Source organism: Narcine bancroftii, chromosome 1 (assembly GCF_036971445.1).
Source record: "Narcine bancroftii isolate sNarBan1 chromosome 1, sNarBan1.hap1, whole genome shotgun sequence".
Taxonomy (NCBI): domain Eukaryota; kingdom Metazoa; phylum Chordata; class Chondrichthyes; order Torpediniformes; family Narcinidae; genus Narcine; species Narcine bancroftii.
In genome coordinates, this window is record NC_091469.1 from 304,472,861 (window position 1) to 304,499,719 (window position 26,859).

General features: G+C 40.2%; 2 long non-coding RNA genes across 5 annotated transcripts in view; one reads left to right on the plus strand and one right to left on the minus strand.

Moving 5' to 3' along the window:
* Positions 1-60: 60 nt before the first annotated feature.
* LOC138747039 (uncharacterized) lies at positions 61-25,349 on the plus strand. Of its 2 annotated transcripts, none has more exons than XR_011347276.1 (3): positions 61-230; positions 17,490-17,687; positions 25,132-25,349. It is a non-coding gene; the product is annotated as an uncharacterized lncRNA (long non-coding RNA). The 2 variants fall into 2 exon arrangements; XR_011347275.1 differs by having other exon boundaries at positions 17,490-17,668.
* Positions 13,778-26,859, minus strand: part of LOC138747046 (uncharacterized) — a 61,126-nt gene continuing 48,044 nt past the window's right edge. The window contains exons 3-4 of one of the 3 annotated variants that reach the window (XR_011347281.1): positions 14,239-14,378; positions 13,778-13,969 (exon numbers count right to left, since the gene is read on the minus strand). This is a non-coding gene — a long non-coding RNA (uncharacterized lncRNA). Of the gene's footprint in view, positions 13,970-14,238; positions 14,379-20,041; positions 20,551-21,106; positions 21,428-21,606; positions 21,648-26,859 lie in introns of those variants that run through there. The other 2 variants (XR_011347283.1, XR_011347287.1) reach the window with 2 other exon arrangements.

Sequence of the window (26,859 nt, forward strand, 5' to 3'; positions counted from 1 at the left end):
TAACATGCTGACGCACATGTCTTTGGAACTCGGGAGGAAACCTGAACAGAGGGACAGGATATGAGGTCAGGATTGAACATGGCTTGCGGGAGCTGTGGAACAGTGTGGCACTGCGCCTCTATTACAGGCCTTGGAAGTGTATAAAAATATTCCTATAATGTACAAAATGAGAAGTTCCAGGATTTTAATGCAGTCACGAGACCAACAGCAGTTTGGCGGGGAACTGACAGGTAAGATTATTCCCCAGTTTAAGCCTCTGATATATAAGTATGTGTGAAGCTATTTTTCATGCAATTGATTTATCTTAGATTTTTGGCCAATAGATGGAACTCTCACCGGGTTATCAATGGTGGAGGATTACGTGATGGTAAGCCAAGGGGTCGGGGTGGAGGGTGATAACTTTTCTTTCAATATTACCTTTGTTTGGCACTTCGGAGGGGAAAATTTGGTTAGCATTTATAAGTCTATCCTTAGTGTTAATTGTATCCTGATGCATGTGGGTACAAATTGTCTTATTTCAAATGTAGATTTATGAATGAAATGAAAAGAATATGAGAAAACATCCTGATTTTATACCCTGCGATTGTGGGAAGGGTTCAATGAAACATCTGAAGCTGTAGGTGGCCCAGAACAACTTCTGAGAAATTTCTTCAGCAATGACTGGTAACCACATTTTTTTTCTATATTCACAGCATTTCTATAGCCAGTGGATTGCTTTCAATTTGCACTTCCTTGACTTCCATTTTATTACTCAGTCAAAGTCCACCTTTATGTTACTGTCAACCACGCTCACACACATCTGGAATACCTTTCTCTTTTTCAATGTGGTCTGTAGCCAAGTGACCTTGGTTAAATCCAAATTAGCCAAATTAGTGTGCATTGATTGATAATGCGGCACCTTCAATAATGCCTTCAATTTCATTGCTGATGTATGTACAGTTCAATGGATCAGATTAGATGTGAATTTTTTGTCACCATTGTATGCTTGGGCATTATTCTACATAGATGTCTGCATTGTAGTTGTAGAGGATGTTTGGTTAGTTATGTAGCCAGTTCTGGTGTTCAACAGGAAATATTTTTTATCTCATAGCTTTAAAATATTTATGTTCAACAAACAGCAAGAAAGGATGTACATTCAAAGCATTTCATTGTAATTATATCAATGGGGTTTGTTCTAGCCAATCCATGCAACCTGATTACATCACATAAGGCAGTGCTGCCTTCAACCTCGCTTCTAAGTTTGACCAATGAGATCACCTTTCTCTATGTAGGAAACGCCACGTGTGTTACGTTGATGTGCAAAATCTGGGACTGGTATTTTTTTTTTCTTTTGCAGCAAGTGACATCTTACTATCAATGGTTTTGAATTGGATTTTCAGTTGTTTGAAAGCTGTAGTGGATTAAACAGATTGAATAAAATCCAAAAACCGGTGCTAGAAATCTAAAATTCAGACAGAATGTGGTGGAAATACTCAGCAGGTCAGGGAATATGAGTAGAGAGAAAATCCCAGAGAAGCTGAATCTTCTTAGTATTTCCAGTTTTTCTTTCTAGCTTTTATTTTAACATGAAATATCTTTTTCTGGTAGGTAAACTGCTGCATTTCACATTATTATGCTAAAATTCTATCAAGGGAAATGACAGCATTTTATTTTAAATTATGTTTCAAATTGCACAATTGTATTGGATTAGAAAATAAACTACAAAACAAAACTAATTTTAGTTACAAATTTATACTAACTTCCCTAATTGCAACCAACGCAATACCTCATTCTCATAAGCACCCAGCCATTCACTGAAATTTTTGTCATGCTTATTGATGCCAGTTTCAAATGGTGCAGGGAGGAGGAGTGGAGATGGGAGGGAAGCGAAGGGGAAAAGAGGAGGAAGGGAAAAGGCACAGAGGGGAGGGGAAGGGAGGGGACGAGAGGAAAGGGGAGAGGGAGGGGAGGAGAGGAAAGGGAAGGGGAGTGAAGAGGAGAGGTGGGAAGGAGAGGGGAGCCAAGGGCAGGGGAGGAGGAGAGGAGAGGGAGAGGAAAGGAGAGGAAAGGGGAGGGGCGAGAAAAAAGGAAAAAGAAAATTATGAATGCATAAATGGCACAAACGTGGTTAACAAGAGAGGTTAAGGCTAAAATAAAAGCAAAAGGGAGGGCACACAAGGAAGCAAAAATTAGTGATAAAACGGAGGACTGTGAAACTTTTAAAAACTCAGAAAGAGACAAAGAAAGTCATTAAGAAAGAAAAGATTAATTATGAAAGCAATTTGGCAAATAACATACAAAAAGGATACTGAATTATTTTTAAATATATAAAAAGTAAGAGAGAGAAATGGGTAGATATAGGACGGATTGAAAATGATACTGGAGAAATTATAATGGGTAAAAAATAGATGGCAGAGGAACTAAATGAGTATTTTGTGTCAGTCTTCACTGAGGAAGACCATAGCAATATAACTTACAGTCAGAGGTCTAAGGGAATAGAATTAGGTACAGCCAGGATTACTAGAGATAGTGCTTAGTAAAATGAATGGATTAAAGATAGGTAAGTCTCTCGGACCAGATGAGGTGCACCCACAGGTTCTGAAGGAGGTGGCTTTAGAGATTGTGGAGGCATTGGAAATTATTTTCCAGAAATCAATGGACTCTGGCATAGTTCCAGAGGACTGGAAGATTGCAAATGTGGTTCCGCTGTTTAATAAAGGAGGGAGGCAGAAAAGAAGGAAATTATAGACCTGTTAGTCTGATGTCAGTGGTTGGAAAGTAATTGGAGTCGATCCTCAAGGACAAGGTTATGGAATACCTCTAGGTGTATGACATGTTAGGTCCAAGCAAGCATGGTTTCAAGAAGGGAAGATCCTGCCTGGCCAATCTAATGGAATTTTTTGAGGAAATCTCCAATAGGATGGACAAAAGAGAGGCTGTGGATGCTGTGCATTTGGATTTTTCAAAAGACCTTTGATAAGGTGCCGCAGAAAAGGCTGCTTTATAAGATGAAAGTCCATGGAATTACAGGAATATTGGCTGATAGGCAGAAAGCAAAGGGTGGGAATAAAGGGATCCTCTTCTGGTGGGTTGCCGGTTACTAATGATGTTCTATAGGGGTCAGTGTTAGGGCCGCTTCTTTTTACACATTGTCGATTATGGATTAAATGGTTTGGTGGCAAAGTTTGCAGATGACACCAAGAAAGGTGGTGGAGTAGGAAATGTTGAAAAAAACCAAAATGTTGGACAGAGACTTGGACGGTTTAGGAAAATGGGCAAAGAAATGGCAAATGAGATATAATGTTGAGAAATGTACGGTTGTACGTTTTGCAAGAGGAAATAAACTGGCAGATAATTATTTGGATGAGGAGAAAATTTAACATTCAAAAGCGCAAAAGGACCTGGTTGGGGGTGGGGGGGGGTGGTCCTTGTGCAGGATAACCTAAAGGTTAACCACCATATGGGATTGGTGTTCATTTCAAAAGAAATAATATACAAGATTAAAGAGGTGTTGATAGGGCCTCATTTGGCATAATGTGTGCAGCTTTGGACCTCTTGACTTCAAAGATTGTACTCTATCCCACATTATCTCTCCACATTAAGATTTACCAGGATGATTCCTGGAATGGAAGGGCTAACCTATGAGGAAGATTTAGCGGCTCTTGAACTGCATTCATTTGAGTACAGAAGGATAAGAGGGGATCTCTTAGAAGTATTTCAAATGCTAAAAGGATTGGACCGAGTTGATGTGAATAATATGTTTCCCTTGGTGGGTGAATCCAGGTCAAGAGGGCACAGTCTCAGAATTAGAAGGTACCCATTTAAATCAGAGATGAGGAGAAATTTCTTTAGCCAGAGAGTCATAGTTTTGTGGAATTTGTTGCCACATACAGCTGTTGAGGCACGATCATTAGGGGAGTTTAAGGGGGAGATTGATAAGTATCTAATTAGTCAAGGTATCAAGGGATATGGAGAAAAGGTCAGAACAGAACTAGATGTGAGAACAGTTTAGCTCAGGGTGGATTCGCAGAACAGACTCAAAGGGCCAAATGGTCTACTTTTGTTTCTTTATCTTTTTATCTTGTGAAAGGAGGAGAGGACAGGGGTGGGGAGGGGGAGGAGAGGTTAAGATAGAGGAGAGGGGAAGGGAGAGAAGAGAGGAGAGGGGAGGAGAGGAGAGGAGAGGGGGAGGAGAGGGGGAGGAGAGGAGAGGGGAGTGGAGAGGGGAGGTGAGGGGAGGGGAAGAGTACCCAGAAGGAACAAGTTGTTAAATAGTTCAGGTCCTGGCTTACAACCCATAACCTGCTCACTTTTTGAGTGACCATTGATTGCATATAATAGTTCGCTTTAAATTAAGTTGTCATGTTAGCTTTTTCTTTAATTTTTTTTATTTTCACACTATGAATCATATTGACCAAAATACACACAAACATTTCCCTCTTGAATATACACAGTGTCATTTTCTTCCTTTTTTCCCCCTCCCTTCCCTCCCTTCTTCACTCCCCCTCCCCAGCCACTCAACATTCAACCTATAAGATACATTAAACCCATTAAACAATGTCATCACACAATGAAAATAAACAAGAAATTTGTGTCTTCTACTTTTACATACTGGGTCAGTTCATTTCGTCTTCTCCTTCTGTCATTTTAGGCGGTGGAGGTCCACGGTAGGACTTCTCTGTTGTGTTCCATGTACAGTTCCCAAATTTGTTCGAATACTGTGATGTTATTTCTTAAATTATATGTTATTTTTTCCAATGGAATACATTTATTCATTTCTATGTACCATTGCTGTATTCTCAGGCTATCTTCTGATTTTCAGGTTGACATAATACATTTTTTTGCTACAGCTCGGGCTATCATAATAAATCTTTTTTGTGCTCCATCCAAAAATGGGACCCAACAGTATCAGACAGAAGTTTTCGTTGTAAGAAGGAAACGGGAACAACAGTACATGCAATTTGGGCATGTGAGAAAGTGGAAAAGTTTTGGGAAGATCTAAATCAGATACTAAATAAAATCACAAAAAGCAACATATCAAAAAATCCAGAGGTCATGGTAGCTTTGAAAAGATATAAACATGGAACGTGAAGACATTGAATTAGAAATGGAAATTCACTGTGTGAATTTTCATGATTATCAATGTATTTAAAAATATGTTACAAACACACCAATATTTGAAATATTCACCTCAGTCTTTTTAAAATTCTTTATTAATAAATCTCTTATTTCTGACAACCTCTTAAAATGAATGCAATTTATAGTAATATTAGTTATAGTTAATGTTTTAAGTTAAGGAAAAGAAGTTCAACTGTCTCATAAAGACCATTTACAGGCAATAAACTTATATAGATCTTAAAAATGATTAACAGTGGCAGATACTTCTAATTTGATTTCAATGATGGCTGAAGCTTTGGTTCAAGATCTGAAAATCATTTAAAATTTCCCCCTGGAGTAACCTTTCATGTTATATTACACCAGAGCAGGCTTGAAGATTTATCTTTCCTCATGGCATCTTGAGTAGTGACTTGATGTTTACCTTAAACATGAAAGTATGTTTCAGCCAATAAACTTTTAAAAATGATGATACAAAAATGATTTGCATTTATATGTATTAATATTTTCTTATCAGGACTTCTATTTTGCTTTGCAGTTGATGCCTACAAGATTAATGTGAATAAGTTAGATATTAAAGTATCTGAACATTTCCTACCAACTATATTATAATAATATTCATATAGAAATTCACCACAATATCAGGTAATCCCATAAAATATAATCTTCATTCTTAATTGTTACAGAAATATGATGTGGGTAAATAAAGTTAGAAAGTATTAAAAAGAACATACAGCATTGCCAACCTACATAAACTTATTCCTTGTCAGTTCTAACCCTTCCCTAGCAGTCCATTCCTCCATTTTTCTTACATTAAGGTGCCTATCTAAAAGTCTTCTAAATGTCCCTATTGCATCAGCCCCCATCACCAACCCTGGCAATGCATTCCAGGCACCCATACTGAGTAACATCTCCCCTAAACATTCCTCTTAAGCAGATATCCTTGGTATTTGGGATTGCTGCCCCAGGATAAAAGGTGCTGGCTGTCCACCCTATCTAAGAATGTAACCATTCATAGTAAAAAGCATCAAACTAATGACAGCACTTTATTAATAAGGTAAGGAGGGTAATTGGGTAGGGGGGCTTGCGAGCGTGCCAAAAGGACTGCCGTGGACGTGCAACACTCAGGGCTTGTCTACCTAGCGTGTGAAGCCTGGATTTAGTGAACTGTGCAGAAGAAACTATCACTGGTTCAATGGGTAGAAAGGCGATTTTCAGCAATGCGTCGTGGAGCGCTAATAGGGCTCAGTGAGACACAAACAGAATATTGCTGGTCGTCCACTGCATCCTGACCTGTCTCTAGCCATCTCGACTATGCCTGCCTCTGGGTCCAGATAGGCCAGGGCGAGAGAGTGAGGCTGACGACCTGCTCAACTCTCTCTCACTTTAATCCAAGTCAAGAGCACGTCATGACTTAAACCAAAAAATGCCCTGGGTGTCGACATCACACGTGGGAGATGCTTGCCCTTGACCGTCTAGCTTGGCGCAGCAAGATCACCACAGGAGCCCATGCAGCTGAAGTCAGGCACTTCACCGAGGCTCAACAAAAGCGTGCTGTGCGCAAGGCCTGAGCAGCATCCACAGCCACAACAGCACCCACCCACTTGTGTCCCACAGGTGGGTGAGCCTTCAGGGCCCAAATTGGCCTCACCAGTCACTTTTGGACCCACAGCCACAAATCTCCCATTTGATTTTGGTGATCCTCGACTGCGAAGGACAAACAACAACATTAATAAGCTAAAATGCTATCTTTAAAATAATTTTTTCACAAATTTAATAGGAAACAGAAGCAATAAATGTAAATGCACATCATCTCCTCAAGTGCAACCTGCAGAGCACCTTCAAATTTCCTACAGGGGCTACTCTTACCCTTGCTACTGATCAGGTAAGCCCTCACTTACCTTGCTTTGATCATTGGCAAACATCTTAGGTGTCCCAATCCTCACCATCTCAGCTCTTTTTGGATATACAAGCACTCCCCGACTTCCAATCTATTCTACTTAAGTCCATCCACACATCTGACCGAAAATTTTTTAGAAGATCAAGAAAAAATATATAAATTTTACATGGATAATGTTGTATTTTAGAAACTGTAAAAGGGATACACGGCATGTCAGATCCAAAATGTGCGTACTTATCTTGTTAGTCAATTGTCCGGGGTCTATCGGCTGGGTGCAGCCATCTAGATTCCTGTGCACATGCGCAAATGTTTGGTTAGCGCATGGGCGGTGGGTTCGTGTTTTGGAGTTGGGTTGGCACATGTGCGAGAGTTAAGGGCTCAAATTCAACATCATTAGGCCACTTAACTCTTGTGCCTGCGCCAACCGAACTCCAAGACACGAACCCACTGCGCATGCACCAACCGAAGACTCGTGCATCCATCCATTGAAGACTCGTGCACTGGAATCAAGATGGCCATACCCAGCCTATGGATCCAGGGACACCAGCTAACAAGGCAGGCATGGACCAGAATGAGGAAAAGTCCACCAAAGGTGACTGACAAATTCAGGAAGTTGTTTAAGTTGTTGTTGTCAAATCCATGATGAAAAAATGATTTGATTAAAAAGTTTGCTTTAAGACTTCAGTACTCCAAGCAAAATTCTGACTTACGACCATTTTGAGATACAACTGATCCTTCAGTTCCATTTACGGTCATAAGTCTGGGAGTACCTGTCTGTCTTAAATCAATTGTTCAGGCCAAAATGCACTAAACCGTGAGAATATTAAAAATAGGAAGTTGGTCACACCATACCCTCAACTGAGCCAGTTTCAAAACAGTTATAACATTTTGAATATTGTATGTCTCTGACAAAATCAAACTATTTATTATTTTAATATTTAATTTTGTTTGAAACTCAGAAAAATACTTGGAAATGTTTACCACACAAAGAAATGCATGAAAAGCATTCAGGTAAACATAATTTAAAGTATAACTTTTTGTTGGCTCAGAACACTTCAAGTAGATGCGGTTGCTCTTTCTGCACTTGGTCTAATCTGATGTACAAAGTTCAGTGAGCAGATTGCCCAATATAAGTGCTCAGGTATTGCAGAAAGTTTGAACTCCATAAAAAGACCAAAATAAGGAGAGTGATGGGACTAAACTATATAAACTGAAGTTAAACTGATACTTAGGATGAGGCAGGGGATGTGGGGAAATGGAAACATTATTGTTGGAGCCATGGCTTCAATTTCACTTGGAACTTGAAGGAAAATGCAATTTGCTGTTTTTCTTTTAATTCCAGAAAGATGGATCAGACTTGCCTATTCCATCTTCAATGAGAGATTAAAACAAAAGCTGCTAAAGGATACTTACTTTTAACGCTTACATGGATGCAAGCTGGTTATCTAATATCCATCCATAATTACCGGTATCCTGAAGAGGTAAATGATCCGTCTCTTTGATCCTTTGGAATAATACAAATGAGCCTGTTAAGTATCAACCACATTTCAATAGACGCAGGCCAGGCAGGAGAAGGACAGTAGATAACCTACTGAGGTTTGGGTGACCTTGGATGGGGAGGGTGGTCACTGTGTGTTGAACAGTGTCCCATTAGTTCTGAAGCTAGGTTCCCAATACATGGCCACAGCTGAGGAATAGGGGCCAAATGGGCCAAAGGAATGGAATTTGTGAGCCAGGTGGCAGTTCACTACAATCCACCCATTAATAATCACAGACATGAGGAGGTGGGGGTGGGGGGGGGGGGGTTTCTTATAATTAACAGAATTAAACTTCCCATCAGTGATATTATGAGCATGTTTTCAGATGTTTCAATGAGATCTCTTTTTATTCCTCTAAACAGTTTTAAGAAGTACAAACTTTTCTGAATTGTATTCAGTATGTGATAAACTCTCCATTCAAGGAACTGCTCTTTCTTATGCTCCAGCTGTGGCAAGTTTACCCATTCTTATGTAAGGAGGTCAATGATACAATACTTGGCTGATAGAGGGAGGGAACAACAGCAAACAGGGGGAGGGGGAATGAATGGCCCTGTGAATGGAGAGGGAAGGGAGTGAAGAACAGGAGGAAAGGAGACAAAGGGAGTGGGCTAGCAGAAACCAGAGGTCAATGTAATGCCATCAGAATTTTAAGGTGCATCACCTCGAATTTACGGGTGGTCTTGATTTAATAATCGCTGGAAGATATTTTTAGCCCTGAACTCAAATCTTCCCAATAACATAGACCAACATGCTACCTGCCTTCCAAATTATCTGCTGGACCTGCACATCAACTTTCAGTGAATGGCATACAAGGATATCCAAGTCCCTGAGAATGTTAACAGTTCTCAATTTCTCAAAACGAAAATCCTGTTTTGCTGTTCTATGCATCAAAGTGGACCATCTCACTTTCTGCCACATCAATCCCATTTATGAGCATGTTTGTGGCAACAAAGATATGTCATGAATTACGTGTCAGTGAACATCACTGCATAATCTGTGCTGCTTTCCTGTGAGCATTATCAGTCAAAATTCCCTGCTGGTTTCTGGAAATTACTGGTTTCCAACAGTGCGGAAAATGAAGGCTATTCTTCAGCACAAGGACCCTGCTAACAATATAGCTAAGACCCTGATAGGCACTCAAGCTGGAAAGAACCCAGAAAGTCAGCAGGTTCAACTTGTTGAGAACCTCATTTATGCTCACATTAAATGTTTCGAAAGGTAGTTTCATTCTTTTCTCCATCTTCCCATCATCCATCAGCCCTCCTCAGTCTACCTATTTTATGGATCCCTCCCTCTCTACTCTCTAATACTCTCTGTCTTGGCTTTCTTTTCTCAGTTCCTCCACAGCAGAGTTTTGACATGAAAATTGTGACTGTCCATTTCCCTCTGTGGATTCTGCCTGATCTGTTGTGTTCCTTTAGCAGTTTCATGTAGCTCTAGATTCCAGCATTGGTGGTCTCTTAACTCTGCTCTTTCCCATCATAAATATGCACATAAAAACTTTAAGTCTCATGCAACCCATATTGGACTCTTTGATTGTATTTTGTGGTCCATCCTCTTTTTTTTTGGTTTAGGACAGTGATTCTCAACCTTTTATTTTCCACTCATGTAACACTTTAGGTGCTCTGTGGTTTAGTCAGGGTTACTTAAGGTGGCCATGTGAGAGGAAAAAAGGTTGAAAACAACTGATTTAGGAGTTGAGATCAATGGTCTACCATTCCACTGGTACATCCAACTTCATTGTGTTCTGCTGTTCTCATTTGTGCTGGCTTCAGAATAGACCCTTACATTATTGTACCTGCCAAACCACGGTAATTAGATTGTATCTTCTATTTCTCAATTAAAATAATAAAGTTCTTAATGCATTGTTGACTTTTAAACTTTTGTTCTATCATTGACTTTAAATGATTAGGTGAATAATAATGTTGGTAAATGCTCATCAAAAATCCATAGCCGAGATTTTTTTTATCACTGGTCTGTGCTAATACATGACAGGACAAGTTTACTAACTAATAACTTGTTTAGGTGGACTCCAATTTAAAGCTGCACTGACTGAATTTTGAAAGCATTTAGTCAAAATATAAAATTGCATTGAAAACAGCATCAAAATGTTTAGGAACAAAAATTGCTTTACTGTGGTGCAATATCAATTTGTGTGCATTTAACATCATACCACCCTAAAAATATCTTCAGTAAAATATACATCCAATTTACATAATAGGTTTCAATGAAAATCATTTCCAGGAGCTGATTTGTAAAATAGTGGCAAGGAAGAGAGTGGTGGATGGATGGATGAATGCTGTGACAAGTGCAATCCAATACATTTGGATAGGGCTCACAACTCTGAGTAAAAACAGGTGGCTGGTTAATTTATTTTATCTTAATCTATTTAGCATGTAGGTTTTTTTGTACTTTTAAAATCTTTTATTGTAATAAATCTATTTGAACTACTTTAATGTTTATGATAAACCAGAGACCCTTAGCAATAATCTGAAGCTATATTATAGTCACAGGGTATCAAAGTTCATCAGAGAGTTCCAAGAAAAGGATTTCAAGATCCTTCTCCCTGCCACTTGAGGCCTCCTCCACTCTGAACTGACTCTTGGTCGTGAGGGTCTTTTTCCAGATCATATTCATGCACATAATGGTGAGGAATTCTGACCATGGGATAGTCCAAACCAACATTACATAGAAATAAGCATATTGATGTTAATTAATGTCCACATTTATTGGATTAAAATTGCTGGTTTGCAAGTTATGAATACGATAATGCAATAGCACTCAATTTTTTAAGCAGTTCTCAGGTTTACACATTTGGTTATAGAGTTTCCATTATCTAAGGCTGATTAGCAATCCTTTCCAGGAATTTGATGTTGTCCAACCATGGCATGCAATTTCCCATGCTTCAACAGAATTCTTCACCTTGGATTTAGCAAATGGCAAGCACCAATATTGCCACAATGTATCAAACAATTCTTAACTAATAAAGATAGAAAGTAGCCTACACTTGCCAGCACAATGAAGTCACTGGGAATGCCACAGCCAATTTGTGCACAGCAATGTACTAATAGCCAGATTACCTTTTTAGAAATGTTGGTTGAGTATTAGTGGAAACATATCTATTCCCTTTTGAAATTCTGCCAGGAGATCTTCTCAGAGAATAGGTAAGGTTTCCAATTTAATATGTTAACAGTTGCACAATTGAGTGTTTTGTACTTAAATCTCTGCAATTGAAATTAAACCTATTATCTTCTGGCAAGAAACCTACCAAATAACCACAAGTAATATGCACAGTTCAATCCAATTAAATTTATTGATTACGCGATAGGCATACTGACAAATAATAGAGCTGGAGTTGCAAGATAACTGAAAACAAAGATGTTTCTATATTTATGATTGCAAAAATAAAATGTAATGATTTCAGTGGGAACCTACATTAACGTACAGAATGAAAATATAATTTAAGACAGTTTTTGAATGAGGTAATGGAGTCTGGAATCCTTTTAACAAATGAAATCCCCTGCATTTGCAATGAAGTCAATAAACCCATTGTGCAATAACAGAGATAAGCAAACCTGGGAATGAAAATGGCATCAAAGTACCTTCCTGCTCACAAGTTCATCCTTTTGCTTATGTGTGTTTCAATTTGCTGGAGCCTGGTGTGATCTTCAAAGCTCATGTGAAAAATTCATAAACAATTGAAGGAACATGCCAGAAAATAAATAGCACATAATTGGAAACAACATTCAAACTATTTTTTTTTGTTCTTTGTAGCCAGCCTACATGAAAATAAAAATGATAATTTTGGCATTTTCACCAATAGAAAAAGAAATTAGCGTACACACTGCCTGAAGGTTTAAGCTTTTCCCCCATACTGTAGTTAAAAATCGAAGCATATTTTGAACTGTCCTTTTGTTGATGGATGAGGCATTCAATGACCTGGTAGGTTTTAGTTTTAAATAAACTTTTCGTTCTAAATCATCTCCTTGCTGTTTTTTTTTCCCTCCTCAATATTTTTATAGACACTTAAAATAATAATTGGCGCAAAACAAGGTCAAAATATAAGTAAAACTACTATTATTAATTGTTCTTGATTAGTTTTATTTTTTGTGTGGCCAGCTCCCCAGATTAACATCTTATTTCTAGTCCCTTTTCCCCTATTTTAACCCACCAGAGAATCTTTTATTATGTAAAAAATATATATATTTTTTTAAACATTTTGCATGGAGAAAAGATGCATACATCATGATGCTCATTTTGACTACAATTGGACATTCAACACCATCATCCCCTCAAAATTGATTAGCAAGCTCCAAGGCCTGGGACTCAACACCCCATTATGTTATTGGATCCCTAATTTCCTCATCTCCAGACCACAATCAGTGTGGATTGGTAAGAACATCTCCTCCACAATCTCCATCAGTACAGGAGCATCACAGAGCTCTATTCTGAGCCCCCTGCTCTACTCACTATACACCTTTGAGAATAGAGAGCACCAAGTTCCTTGGAGTTGACTTAATAAGTGCCCTATCCTGGACACACAACTTCTCTTCACTTATGAAGATGACACAACAGAGAAGACTGAGGCCCGGAGAATGTTGTTTTATTGGATTGTATGTGAACAATTGGATTGTTATAAACTTGAACTTGATTTGAGCATTTTTGAAAGATTAAAATCTGAGTTGTTAAAGTTGAGTATGAGTGGTGGGTTGGAACACAGCCACGTGATGAGGTTGAGTATCAGATATTTTCTGATTCTGTGACCATGGCTAATATCTCCTGCGAGACCCATAGGAGAATGCTGGGGGAAACAATAGAAGTAAAACACAAACATCTCTAGACGACATGATTGAAATAAAACTACTCTCCAACACTGTGTTTTACTGAAATAATAACTCGGCCTTTTTTTTTTCCAAATTGTGCTGGGAGGATCCCTGGAAATATAGGTGGTTGACTACAACGTCTAGACTATTAATTGAAGGGTCATTTGAATTAGAAGATTTTATATTGACATTTACAATCACTTTATTTTGATGCACTAAACTTTGTACATTAGTGCATGTTCTTTAAAACCTGCAGTTGTGAATACTAGAACCTTCTGAGTTTTTGAAGTATTTCAATTATTGATAAAAATATGGATGAAAAATATACAGCAGAAAAAAAAATCTTACTTCTCTTTTTTTAAGTTATTACACATTTATTAACTGAAGATTATAAAGTAGTCTTCTATAATCAGTTTACTGCACAATTTTCTATTCTGCTTTTTAGTGGAAATTGTACATATTTTTATTCTTAAAACTGGTTCAAAGATGGAAGATAGCATTTTCCCAGAAAAAAATACTCCTCGAAAACTTTGAGTACATAACTTTAAGCCAGAAAATCTACAGACGTTGGGGTTGACTGCAATACACAAATGTGCGAGACTGCCAAACCGAGGCTACCTGCAAGCACATCCAATCAGACACCATTAACGTCATCATCTCCAATTTCCATTAATCCCCTCCCCCCCCCCCCCAAGTCTATCTCTTTCCTTATCCCTCTGTCTCCTTTTCCCATCACATCAACTTTATTTTTGGTTCTGCCCTTCCACCTGTATCCATCTATGATCTCATAACATTAATTAATGCTCCTCCTCCTGCTCCTTTCTTTCCATCTCCTCTCCCCCTTCTCCTTCCCACCCCACCCCCCACCTCTTTATTCAGGGACCTGCCTGTTTTTGCACGTAACTGACGAATGTTCCAGTCCCAAAATGTTCGTTGTCCTTGACTTCCTGTGGATGCTGCGTGAGCTGCTGAGCTGAGTTCGAGTATAGCACATCAACTTGCAAACTTTAATGGATGTTATAACTGCAATGAATGAGCACCACATAAGTTTCTATTTTAAGTTGTGTTCAATGTGTGTGAATACTACAAATGCTTAACATAAAATAATTGGTCTGGTAGTCATGAATCATGCAAGCCAGTGCCCAGCTCATCAAGATTTCTTTATTTCACTCCCAAGATTAATTGTCAAAGTGGAAAGTCTAAACAGATTGCTCAAGAACTGGAGCCACAAACAGAAGAGAAAAAGATTTTGTGCCGCTAGTGAGATGTAGGATGTTTGAACCTTACCTCAGTGGCTTTGATATGTCAGATTAATGAGATGCCACAATATAGGTCTTTGGGTCATTCTTGCCTTCTTCCCAACTTCTGCTGTGAATAGACTGTTCCCAGATCCCAGATCAGAGCCAAAGGAAAGCCATGAGCCTGGAAGGAATCCTGGTTTATGTGAATGACAGAGGTTGGTGTGTGTGGATAATTGTCTTCGTGTTGCGTATGTCATGCAAGGTGAAACATAAACTCTTCTGGCTGTGGCTTGCAAAATTAAAGTGTATGAAAGGCATAATTGCCTTTCTTATTTCCTAAGGGAATAAAAAAAAGTTCAGGTAATTGGACCAATCAATCACTTCTCAAAAGTGGGGCAGTTCCTATCCAATTCTACCAGCTGATAACCTACAGGTCTGCATTGCTGTGTCAGCAATGCCAGTCTAGAGCAGAGTTTTACCCCTTTTTGAACAGAACCTATCTTTGAAACTTCATTATTAAATTAACACAACCTCTGAAAGCGTTCAGTTTGATGATTCTAAACTTGTGTCAGGGAATTATTTAAATTTTCCTCTGGTCAAAGGGATTTAACTGGGAATTTGAGATTTTGGTGTCAAATCTAATTCAAACACATTTCCAAGGTTAAATGATAAATCATTATCTATTCATTGCTTCTTCTCCTGTATTTACCGATTATACCCTGTTTTATGAAAGGCAACCTAATTCTTAAATGATACCAATGATAGCACCTTAAGAGAACAGTTCATATTCTCACTGAATGATGAGTAGAATGTTTCAGATTCAGAGTCCATCAGAACTGGTAGGATTAAAGAATCAATCTGATGTAATTTTTCCCTATTGCTTTTTGGAACATAATTATGATTTTTTTTTTCTGATTTCAACATTGCATAATAAGCTAGTTTGTTGAGAATTAGTGAAGATTCAAGATTCTTTTATTGTCATGTAATAAAACAGAAAAAATAATATCACATGAAATTTCCTTTAGTTTACCATAAGACAGACAAAGATTTGCTATCAGCAGAAATTGTCCGGTGCCCATTAGAGTCATAGAAAGAGAAGCAAAAAAGCATCCACTCAGAATCACTGAGTGTCCACGGGTTCTCGTCCAGTGCTTCCGCAGCCTCCTCAGCCACACAGATCTCAGAAAGCCCTCAGCACTCTTGTCACCCTCTCGTATTTCAGTTCTGATACCTGATACCCCTTCAATCAGTCTCGATCTAGTCTCCTGTCGTCCGCAGTCACTTGATCGCAGTTGCCAGCAGCCCGAAGCCTGCATAGGTTCCTCACCTCAAGTCACCAACAGCCCACTGCCTTTGTGTTCTCCAGCCTCAGGGTCCCACGCTGGTGCTCTGTCAAGGTCACCATTCCATAGGTCATCTCCTCTGATTATCCTTCTCAGATGGAAGGTGATCGCCTTGTTTTCTGGTGCCCTGTGCCAGTGTTTCCCTGGAGTCTGGAACACCTCAAGGCCCCTGCGGAACATGGGTGCTGCCACCTTTGTCCCAGGCCCCACAGTTGCAGGATTTTAAAATAAATCACTGTGAACTCCTTTAACAGGCCGCTTAGAGCCTGTACAGGGCTGACAGGGCATTTGGCCCCATGAGGGGAGCGCTATGTCTCTGCTTTCTGCTCTCTGTGGATCCGCACCAGCGTTACAGCACCTTGATTTTAGATTTATATTTAGACAATTACAATATGGTAACAGTCCATTTTGGCCCAAGTGTCCATGCCGCCTAATTTTGACCCAATTAATCTACACCCCCGGCGAATTTTGAATGCTGGGAGGAAACCAGAGCCCCTGGGGAAATCTCATGCAGACACGGGGAGAACATACAAACTCCTTATGGACACTGTGAGGTTTGAATCCCGGTCCTGATTGCTGATGCTCTAAAGGCATTGCGCAAACTGCTACGCCAACTCTGCTGCCCCTAATCTGAAAATATTTTCAAGCAATAACCTTCACAAACTATCCACTCTCCCCACAAAGGCCATTATCCACAGATCCCACAAAACTGAAGGGGATAAGAAATCATTCGCAATCCCAAGGGACTGCCAAACAAGACAGGGAGACACAATGTTTAAGACCGTTAAGGTGTCACACCACTCTACATGTGGACTTCAATAGATCAAAATGGCTGCTGAAACGGTGCACCAGAGAGGAGAAGCATAAATAAACTGAGCTCTCTCAGGATTACAGTCTGATTACCGTGGATCTGCTTGTCAGCCAGTAGGATATTCCATTGACCTGCTGTGGTTAAATTCAGCACGAACGGAGGGCATCCATTGAATGATGGAATTTTGACTGCTCCCAGGATATCCTGTGCCATGTGCTGATGTCACTCACTCAGTCACACAATAAGAGAGTGGAATTTGTACCTAGTTGTGAAAATTCCTGAATTTACATGAGGGAGCACAGGTTGTACTCTCATTAGTACATTGCACGAAAAGGCAGCTGAAATTTATCCGATTTAAAATAAAACCTGACCTCACTCTATCTCCTCGTACTGGATGATATTTACACCTGAATTATTATTACATTAGGTCATGGCTGATTGTTTAAAATGGAATAACCACACTGCCATTCAAACTGAACCTGCAAATGTGTGCACATCCACATCTCTTCGACCTGCTGCCAGACACAAGGACAAAAGCTGCCAGTCTGCTTCGTAGGTGGAAAGAATAGAGTCTAAGAGCAAGGCCCCATTCTCAGTGAATCAGGGGTGGCAAAGGATCTCTGACCTCACTGAAACAAAGGGATTGTAGGCAGAATTTTAATAGGATAAGGTGAAATTATTTTTAATTTGATATTTGTAATTACTTTAACCATTGTTTTTAATTTTCTTTTATTTACAGTGACCTTGGTTCCACCCGGGTGCTGTCTGTAAGGAGTTTGTACATTCTTCCTGTGACTGTGTGAGTTTCCTCCGAATGATCTGGTTTCCTCCCACCCTTCAAAACATACGGGCTCTGTTGGAAAATCGGGATATTGGGGCGGCACGAGCTCATGGGCCAGAAGGGCCTGTTACCCTGATGTATGTCTAAATTTAAAATGTAATGGTTTTATTTTTGTTCTATTATTCACTTGAATTTCAGAGATATTTCAAAACTTAAAATCACCTACAGCTTTTTTAAAAAATGCAACAATATTTTATAATACACAAAAATGCTGGAGAAATTCAGCAAGACATACAGCATCAACAGGAAGAAAGGCAGTAGCTATTGTTCATGAGCCTTTCCTCAGGAATCTCTCATCTCTGATTTGTGTCGAAGGGCTCAGGCCCAAAATGTGGTTACCTCCTATGGATGATACATGAATTTCTCCAGCAAATTTGTATATTGTACTCAACTCTAGCATCTGCAGATTTTGTTGTTTTCCATCTTAAATTGTTTTTTGAACATGGATTGTTGTAACCTATGGACAGGCTCAAAGATAATCCTCAGCTTTGAAATGTTTCCTGTAAAATTCTCCTGCTGCCTGGCCCTGCCTACTTGTGTTGCTGGAAAGCATTCCTCTAATGTTCCAAATGTTTACCTGTCAGTATTTTGTGACTGATGGAAAAGGCTTCTGTGAATTTTAAACGAAGGGAAATGAGAACTGTGTTGGTATCGAGTGCAATATACTTTGCAAAATATACAAGAGGTAAATCATAAAATCCTGTAGACCCCATGGTTGAAGTAAAAACACAAAATGCTGGAGAAGCTCAGCAGGTCAAACAGTGCCCTTTACATAGCAAAGGCAAAGATACAGAACCAACGTTTTGGGCTTGAGCCCTTCATCGAAGTATGAGAAATTGCAGCAAGCATTGGAATAAAAGGGTAAAGGGGAAGGAGGGTGTGGCAAAGGCAGGAGATGATAGGTGGAGAAAGGAGAAAGGGGACAGCAGCAATGAGGGGAGGGGGAATGGCTCACCCACTGGAAAGATAGGAAAAGGGGGGAGGGGAAAGAGAAGGCTAGCAGGTTTAAGGGAAAGCAGTAAAATAAATGTTCATGCCATGTGGGTGCAGGGTGCCCAGATGGAAAATAAGGTGGTGTTCCACCAATCTGCGAGTGGGCAGGATGGGACAGTACATAAAGCAATGGACAGATATGTGAGCATGAGAGAATGACCCAGAATTGAAATGGTTGGGGCTACTGGGATGTCATTGTCATTGTGAACTGAGTGGAGATGCTGAGCGAAGCATCTCCCAGTCTGCAACTGGTCTCTCCGATGTAGAGAATGCCACAAAGAATGCACCAGATGCAGTAAATAAATCCTCTGGATGTACAACTGAAGTGTTGTTTCACGTGAAAGGGTGCCCTGGACCGTAGTGAGGGAGTACGTGGGTGCAAATGCTGCACTTCCTGTGGGCACGGGGGAAGGTGCAGAGGGTGCGATGGGTGGGAAGGGATGGGTGCACGAGGGAAATGTGGAGGGAATGGTCCCTGTGGAAGGCCAAGAGAGAGGAGAGTGAAAAATGTGTCTGGTGGTGGGATCCTGTAGTAAGTGCCAGAAAGTCCAGCTGCATGTGGAGGCTGGTGGGATGGTAGGTGAAGATGAGGGAGATTCTATGTTTGTTGCATCTGGGGACAGAGGGGGCCAGGGCAGATGAGCGGGAAATGGAGGAGATGAGGCTGAGGGTTGAGTTGATGGTGGTGGAGGGGAAGCCACATTGGTGGAAGAAGGCCGAGGTTTCAGAAGCTCTGGACTGGAAGACCTCATCTTGGGAACAGATGCGGTGGAGATGGAGAAATTGAGAGATGGGGATGGAATCCTTGCAGGGGACATGGTGTGAGAAAGTGTAGGCCAGGTAGTTGTGGGAGTTGCAGGGTTTGTAAAATATGTCGGTGGAAAGCTTGATCCCGGAAATGGAAACAGAGAGATCCAGAAAGGGGAGAATGTTGCCAGAGATGGATCAGGTGAGTTTGAGATCAGGGTGGAAGTTGGACACGAAGTGGGTGAAGTTGACAAGCTCATCGTGGGTGCATGAGGCAGCCATGATGTAGTCATCAATATACTGGATGAAAAGTTGAGGGATCTTGCCTGTGTAGGTTTAGCATGGATTGCTCCACAAAGCCCACATACAGGCAGGCATAGCTGGGACTCGTGCAAGTACCCATGGCTACACACTGATTTGGAGCAGTAGTTCCCAAACTTTTTCAGGATTCCGGACTCTTGGCCTCCAGGCCACATTACAATCACCTCCCCCCTCCCCCATAGAATCGCACTGGTGGGGGGGGGGAGGTAGTGATGGCACTGAGCGGGGGTTAGTGGTGGCGCTGAGTGGCGGGGATAGTGGTGGTGCTGAGAGAGGGGGAGATTGGTGCCGGTGCTGAGCAGGGGAGGGGGGTGGTGGCGGTGGCGGTGCTCAGTTGGGGGTAGTGATGGCAGTACAACATGGTGGTCACTGAGACCAATTCCTGTGAGAACACTGTTTATTTTCCTCCTTTCTGCCACTCCGAGTCTGGCCAGAAAATTACTGCACTGGCTTCTTTATTAAACTTTGCAGCAGACTGAATAATAACAAGACTGAAGCTTCAGAACATCCCCTTTCCCCTCACCGCCCATTTGAATCTTTCAAACACCCACAGGGGGGCAGCAGTTCCCATTTTGGGAATCATTAATTTGGAGGATGAGTTAAAGGAGAAGTTATTTAGAATGAGGATAAGTACTGCCAGGTGGAGGAGGGTGGTGGTAGAGGATGACTGGTTGGGTCTTTTGTCCCAGAAAAAGCGAAGTGATTTCAGACCTTCTATGTGGGGGATAGAGGTATAAAGGGATTGGAGATCCATCATGAAGATGAGGTGGTCCAGTTTGGGGAATCTGAAGTCATTGAGAAGATAGAGGGCATGCGAGGTACCACAGATATAGGTAAGGAGGGATTGGACCAAGGAGAAAGGAGACAATCCTACATGTTCCCACGTCAATCAAGTCACCTGCAGGAACAAACAAAAGAAAATTTAAATATTTTGAATCAATTCTAAGACATAGGAGCAGGATCTGGCCATTGGTCCCATCGAGTCCACCCGCCATTCCATCTTGGCTGATTTACTATCCTTTCAACCCCATTATGAAGCAGTTTTTAATTTCTGAAAATCTACACATTCAAGCTATCCAAGAGTTATCTAAACATTCATCCATGATTAGATAAAGTATGTAAAATGTGTTGCACAAACAAAGAATTGCTGGAAGAACTTAGCATCTGAGGCAGCATCCGTGTGTAGAAATGGTCATTTTTGGATCTGGACTCTGTCTAGTCTAGAGATTGTGTGTGTGTGTGTGTGTGTGTGTGTGTGTGTGTGTGTGTGTGTGTGTGTGTGGAGAGAGAGAGAGAGAGTATGTCTATAGAGGGGGTAAGAAGAATTTTGGTGTTTGGTTTGGAAAGAATCATGCTCCCTCAATTAATATCCTTTACCAAAATTAATGTAAATGCAAATTTCCATAATCTACACATATACTATATCTTAAAATACTGTGAATGAATAGGAAAAAACATTAAAAAGCAATGATTCTGCAAATGTGTTGGCAACGGTTTTATGGCATCAATAAAGAATTGGATTTCTTCTGGTTCATACGTTTCACTGCATGCAAATTAATGTTGCCTAGAATTATTCATGACTGGAAAAGCTAGCAACAAACCAAGGTGGCTCTCTTGACAAAGCTCAGCTCTGCTTGTCATAGCCAGGAGCTCAAGGCTTTAACAAGTCATTCAAAGATGGAACATTTCAGCCAGCAAAGAAAATCCCTTCATTGGGTGTGATGAGTTCATACAATTTGAATGGTGTACCTGCTGCTGGAAGTCTCTTCTATCATCTGGAAGATGCAATAAAAAATGTTCCCATTTCATCTCAGTTGTAGAAAAATACATTAAATATGAAAGAGTCAGGTTCAATTGTTTGTCAATCATACTTGCTTTCTAAACCAGGCATTCTCAACCTTCCTTGGGGTATGGTGCCTTTAGAACTCTGCTCAGAGTTCATCGGCCTGCTTACCTGGGAAGAGGTCATGTTTTGATTTCTTCCATACTTCTCACCTACTGATTACATAAAAATTATTTATATGATGCAAGGTGAAAATGAACCAAGGTTTTTAATTCAATGTGTTGTGGCCCTCACATGACCCCTGCTGAATGGTTATTCTAAGCTGTACCAATTCAGTGAAAAGCAGCCTCGTATGCAAGATCGATTTGTATGAAATAAATCCTGCTTCATAGCTCCAAATCAGCACATTCACTGAAAACAACAGAACCTGCTGGAGATATTCAGCAGGGTAAGGTATGATCTGTGTGCTGTTCAGAATTTGATCGTGTAGTTATCAGTGTCATGATGTGGATTCTGAATGAGGAAAATTACTTGGATAGCTTGGCTATCCCCACTCAGATGGGTGTCAAGGCGTGATGGCTCTGGACAGACAGGGATTCTGCCCAGACGTTACCATGAGTAAATTTGCTCATCACACCAATGGCATTGCCTCACAGATTCTTCTTGAGTTTTCCAGGCTAATTTCCACTTTCCATATACACTAAAACTACTAGTATCCAGCACCTATGGGGGATTGGTAGATGGCAAATAAGTGATTTTGCCAGTTGCCTGAGATTACATGTTGACTGGATTGGTAAACTGGTTGTGAGTGGGGCACTGATTTTAAACTTTCGTATTTTCTATCTATTTATTTTCTGTTTGCAGGTTAATTGAGGCTGCCAGTTGCTTGAATTCTGGACAATGGGGATTTTATGGTACTTTTGATCATCTAAAACGCCACACATAAATGCTAATCATAAATTACCTATACCTGTCCTTCCTGTGCAATACACTAAAATGCTGGAGAAATTCAGCAGATCTCGCAGCATCTATTGGAAGGAAAAAAAACCAATGTTTTGGCCTGAGCCCTTACAAGCTCTTTGCTTCCTACAGATGTGTATTGTACTTCAATCACAAAGTCTACAGACTTTTCTGTTTAACTCCTGTCATTCCTGTGTTTGCTGCCTTACCTCAGCCTACAATAATATAATTTTTAAAAGTGATAGCAGTTAGACATTCCTGCAAGATCTCTCACCTTTCCTTTTCTTTGTAACCTCCTCCAGTCCTGCATCATACAAAATCTTCTCACACTTCTAACTTTGATTGCTTGCAATCCCCAATTTAAATCATTCCAATGCTACCAGTGTTTTCAGCTGTGTATCTCTAAATTTTTAAAACCTACTATTAATGATCACTTGAAATCTGTCCAAATATTTTTTTGCAACAATAAATATTGGAAATAAAAAGCACGGCAAGCAGTATCAATGAAGAGCAAGCTTTAGCACTTTCTATCTAGTGATACATCATCAGCACTAGAACATTTAACAGGATTTAAACACACCGGGAGGAGAGAGAAAAAAAGACATGATAGGACAGAAGGCAGGCTTAATTAAACCACATCATGTACATGATTTAAGGAAACTGCCCACCTTCGCATTGTCAACATTAACTAGGTATTATCAGTTAAGCATCTTTGCAAGCTAGCACTGCTAATATCCTGAGAAAATAATTAAAAACGTGCCACTAATTTTTTTTTTGTGGGATTCAAGAAATTGTATAACAGGCTATAATTAGGTTACATAAGGGACATTTTGTACATAACATAATTCTCAAGAGCTCTTATTACACCATTATATTTTTTCCTCCTTGATATTTTCCACAGTTATCTGCAAAAGATTTAATCCCAAATTTCTAAAATCAAGAGGTTCATTTTCGGAGTGTTTAAACAGTTTAGCTAGTTTGCTTCTGCCTTTTATTCAACTGAGCAATCTAATTTACCATCTATTAAAAGAGAAGGCCGTAACAATGGGATTTGGACAGATGTGCAGCTGAATTATCGTCAGGATGGTTCTGCCTCTTACCAAATCAACTGCAGTAAATATGTTCAAGTGACCAAAGTTTAAATTAGTGATCCCCAAAGTAGGTGCTGCTGCCACCCCCCCCCCCCCCAGTGGAAAGATCCAAGGGGGCAGTGAGGGAAAAGAGGACGTTCTGAACCGTCTCTCTTGTTAATATTCAGTCAGTTGCAAAGTTTAATGAAAAAGCCAGTGCAATAATTTTCTGGCCAGACTCGGAGTGGCCGTAGGAAGCAAAATAAACAGCGACAAGGCGTTCTCACGAGAGCTGGTCTCGTTGGCCACCACATTGCACTGGTGTCACTACCCCCTGCTCAGTGCCGCCATCACCACCACTCCGCCTCCCCACTCAACACTGCCACTACCCCCCTCTCAGCGCCACCACTACCCCTTCCGCTCAGCGCCGCCACTTACCCCTGCTCACTGCTGCCACTGTCCACCCCCTCCCTGTGCCATGGTAAGGGGGTGAGACATGCTCGAGATGTGGCCTGGAGGCCAAGGGAGCAGCAGCCCAACAAAGTTTGGGAACCACTGGCTTAAATCTTAATTTCCATTCATTCTCCTTAAGGTGGATTTCACCGTTAACCCTTTAAAGGCATGCATATGCAAGAAATTAAAATTTTGAAGAAAGATTTTATAAATAGGTTTGAACTCTGATAAAAGCAACTTGGGGTATGTCTGGACAGGGTTTTTCACCATTATGACAACCCCATAATGTAGATTCAGATTGGAAAAGACTTGACACACCTCTAGCTACATTTGGGAAACATTTCAGTCGAATGTTTACCTCATACATATGCGGGATGTTAAACAATTACATTTATTATAGTTCCCTTCTATGAAACATATACATACTAGTTTTTTTAAACAATTGAATTACCCCTAATCAGAAAAATTAATATAGTGGAAGCAAAGTTGCTCATGTTTATCTTTGTGGTACATTTTGCACAGCAAGGAAAACAATTAAGCTTCCAGTAGGCAGAGGATACACATTTTCTCTGCATGGGGTTAATATAGTAAAAGCCCTGATATCTGGCACCTATGGGATTGGTAGATAATGGATAAGTGTATTTTCCAGTTACTTGAGACTTATTCTTACAATGTCTATCTGAGACACCTGCATTAAGAATAAACAGTTTAAAAGATAAAAATGCTATACTGTACCAACACTGAACAAACTTCACTTGCATAAATATATAAACCTTAGAAGCATTTTATTTTATTTTTAGTTACATTCTTTGAAAACAAATCTACATTTTCCTTCCCCTCCACAGAGCGGCCTGAAAGACAAACAATAACATTACAATCCCTCTCCCCCAAGTTTTCAGATGAAGCCTCTGACTGGGATGACTCTTACTAAGCAGGGATAAGGAGACACTTTTAGAAAATCATCCCAATGGTGAGCAGCATCCACCAGCTCTTCATCCTGGGTGACGCCATTGCTATTTCATGCAACTTAATTCAAATAGCTGCTAAAAGCAAAGCACAACCCAAGCACTCCGCTGGATGAATTTGCAGCCATCTTCACCAAAGGTTTATGTGTTACTTCAGAGAATATTTACTTTTTTTTAACCTGTTATTTTATTCTTATTTATTTTAATATTTTAACATTTATTTTCCTTGCTTTTTGCTTGACTTGCAGACACCAGGGATTTTATTGTACTCTTTTCCTGTGATTGGATGAACTCTGTGGTCCTGTTAAGAATCCAACATTCTATGAAGTTTCTTTCTGCAATCAAGCCTGTGCAAAAAGGCCTTAAAAAAAACTGTGCACAAGATTAAATGAATAGGCAACAAGAGCAGGTTGAGTAAAGTGTGCAAAGTGTGGATTTTAATAAAATATGTTCATTTTTTAACTGATTCAGAGTTGTGCATTATAACCCAGTGAAATGTTCATAATCTTTGTAGACTTTATGTGCTTGCAATATAAAATGTTCCGTTTTTTAAAAAAATGGATTAGAGTTTGAATGATCTGTTATGTTGTGTACACAGAGTATGAGTTTTAGCACCACTAGTTATTTTTGGAATATCACTGAGGCGTAGATAAAAGCTCACACTTGAGGCTTTTATTAGCTTACAACATAGATAGGGTTCATGAACAGGCTTCAGAGGGGTTCTGGGTTTAGGCGGGAACACAGTGTTATATACAGGCCCCCGGAGGAGGAGCCGGGAGGCAGGCCATTCGTTAGTACAGCATACTTCTAGTGAATCACAGTTCACTACAATCACCATAAATTTATTTTTGTCGGAAACAGATAGTTCTTGGTTGACAAAGCCTCTGAAATATTAACTAAAGCAGACAGTAAGAAATTGCACCATGTGACTAACATGAACATTGGTAGAAATGGTCTAGAGATGACAGAGCTGCTGCTGACCTCCGATGGATGCATTAACTTTCAATTAGGCTTGGGATGCTGTAGAAAGATGGGAGGTGACAATTGAACAGTTATTGGAAAGGGTTATTTGTGAATCCCCAAGGATTTGGTGATCACTCAGAGGGACTTTTTTAAAATTAATAATAAACCAGCACAATCATTCTTTGGATCTTTGACTGCCAGGGCTACTGAAAATTTCTGCCTCATTTATGAGCTGAAAATTCTACGTGTTTTTGGTGGGTTTCTCAAATGTCATTTACATATTCAACATGGCCTTCTTGTGAAGTAGAAGCAGGGATTGACCAGCTGGTCCTTCAAGATGCTCCAACATTCTGTAAGATCACATCATTTTTCCCACTGTTAGCCTTTCCCTATCATCTGAAAATCTATCCGCCTGAGCCTTGAAAATAATTGATGACTGAACATCTGTGATCTTCTGGGATGAAGAACTTTCAAGATTTATGACTCTCAAGGTAAAGAAATTTCTCATCACAGTCCATCCTTTTACATCTTTCAAATTTAAATTCTCCTGTCTCAGGGAATAATCTCACAGCATCTACCCTGTTAAATATCTTTCAGAATCTCAGAGATCTTTCTAAATGGCAGCGCTGCAGAGCCACTGCAACAGCAATGCTGCCGTTGATGCAGGTCTGTGGAGAGTGGGGATAGGAGATACAGTGCTCCTATGCAGGGCTCTAATGTCCAGTCCAATTACTGATAGCTCCATACAGGCCTGACGCACCCTTTTAAATGAGCTGATGGAAGTTTATTCGTGGGTCTGGGCCCAAGTGCCTGTGGTTTGGCAGCAGCCTCAAGGGTTTACACACTTCAGGGAAGCAGAGGACTGGTGCAGAGGGCACCAGAAAATGGGGAGAATACCCTACACACCACGCCACCCCCCCCCCCCACCGTTTCAGAAGAAGCAGAGGTGACGATTCTAGGAAACATTGTCCATTACATCGGACCATTGAGGGTCTCTGCAGCTGAAGAAAACA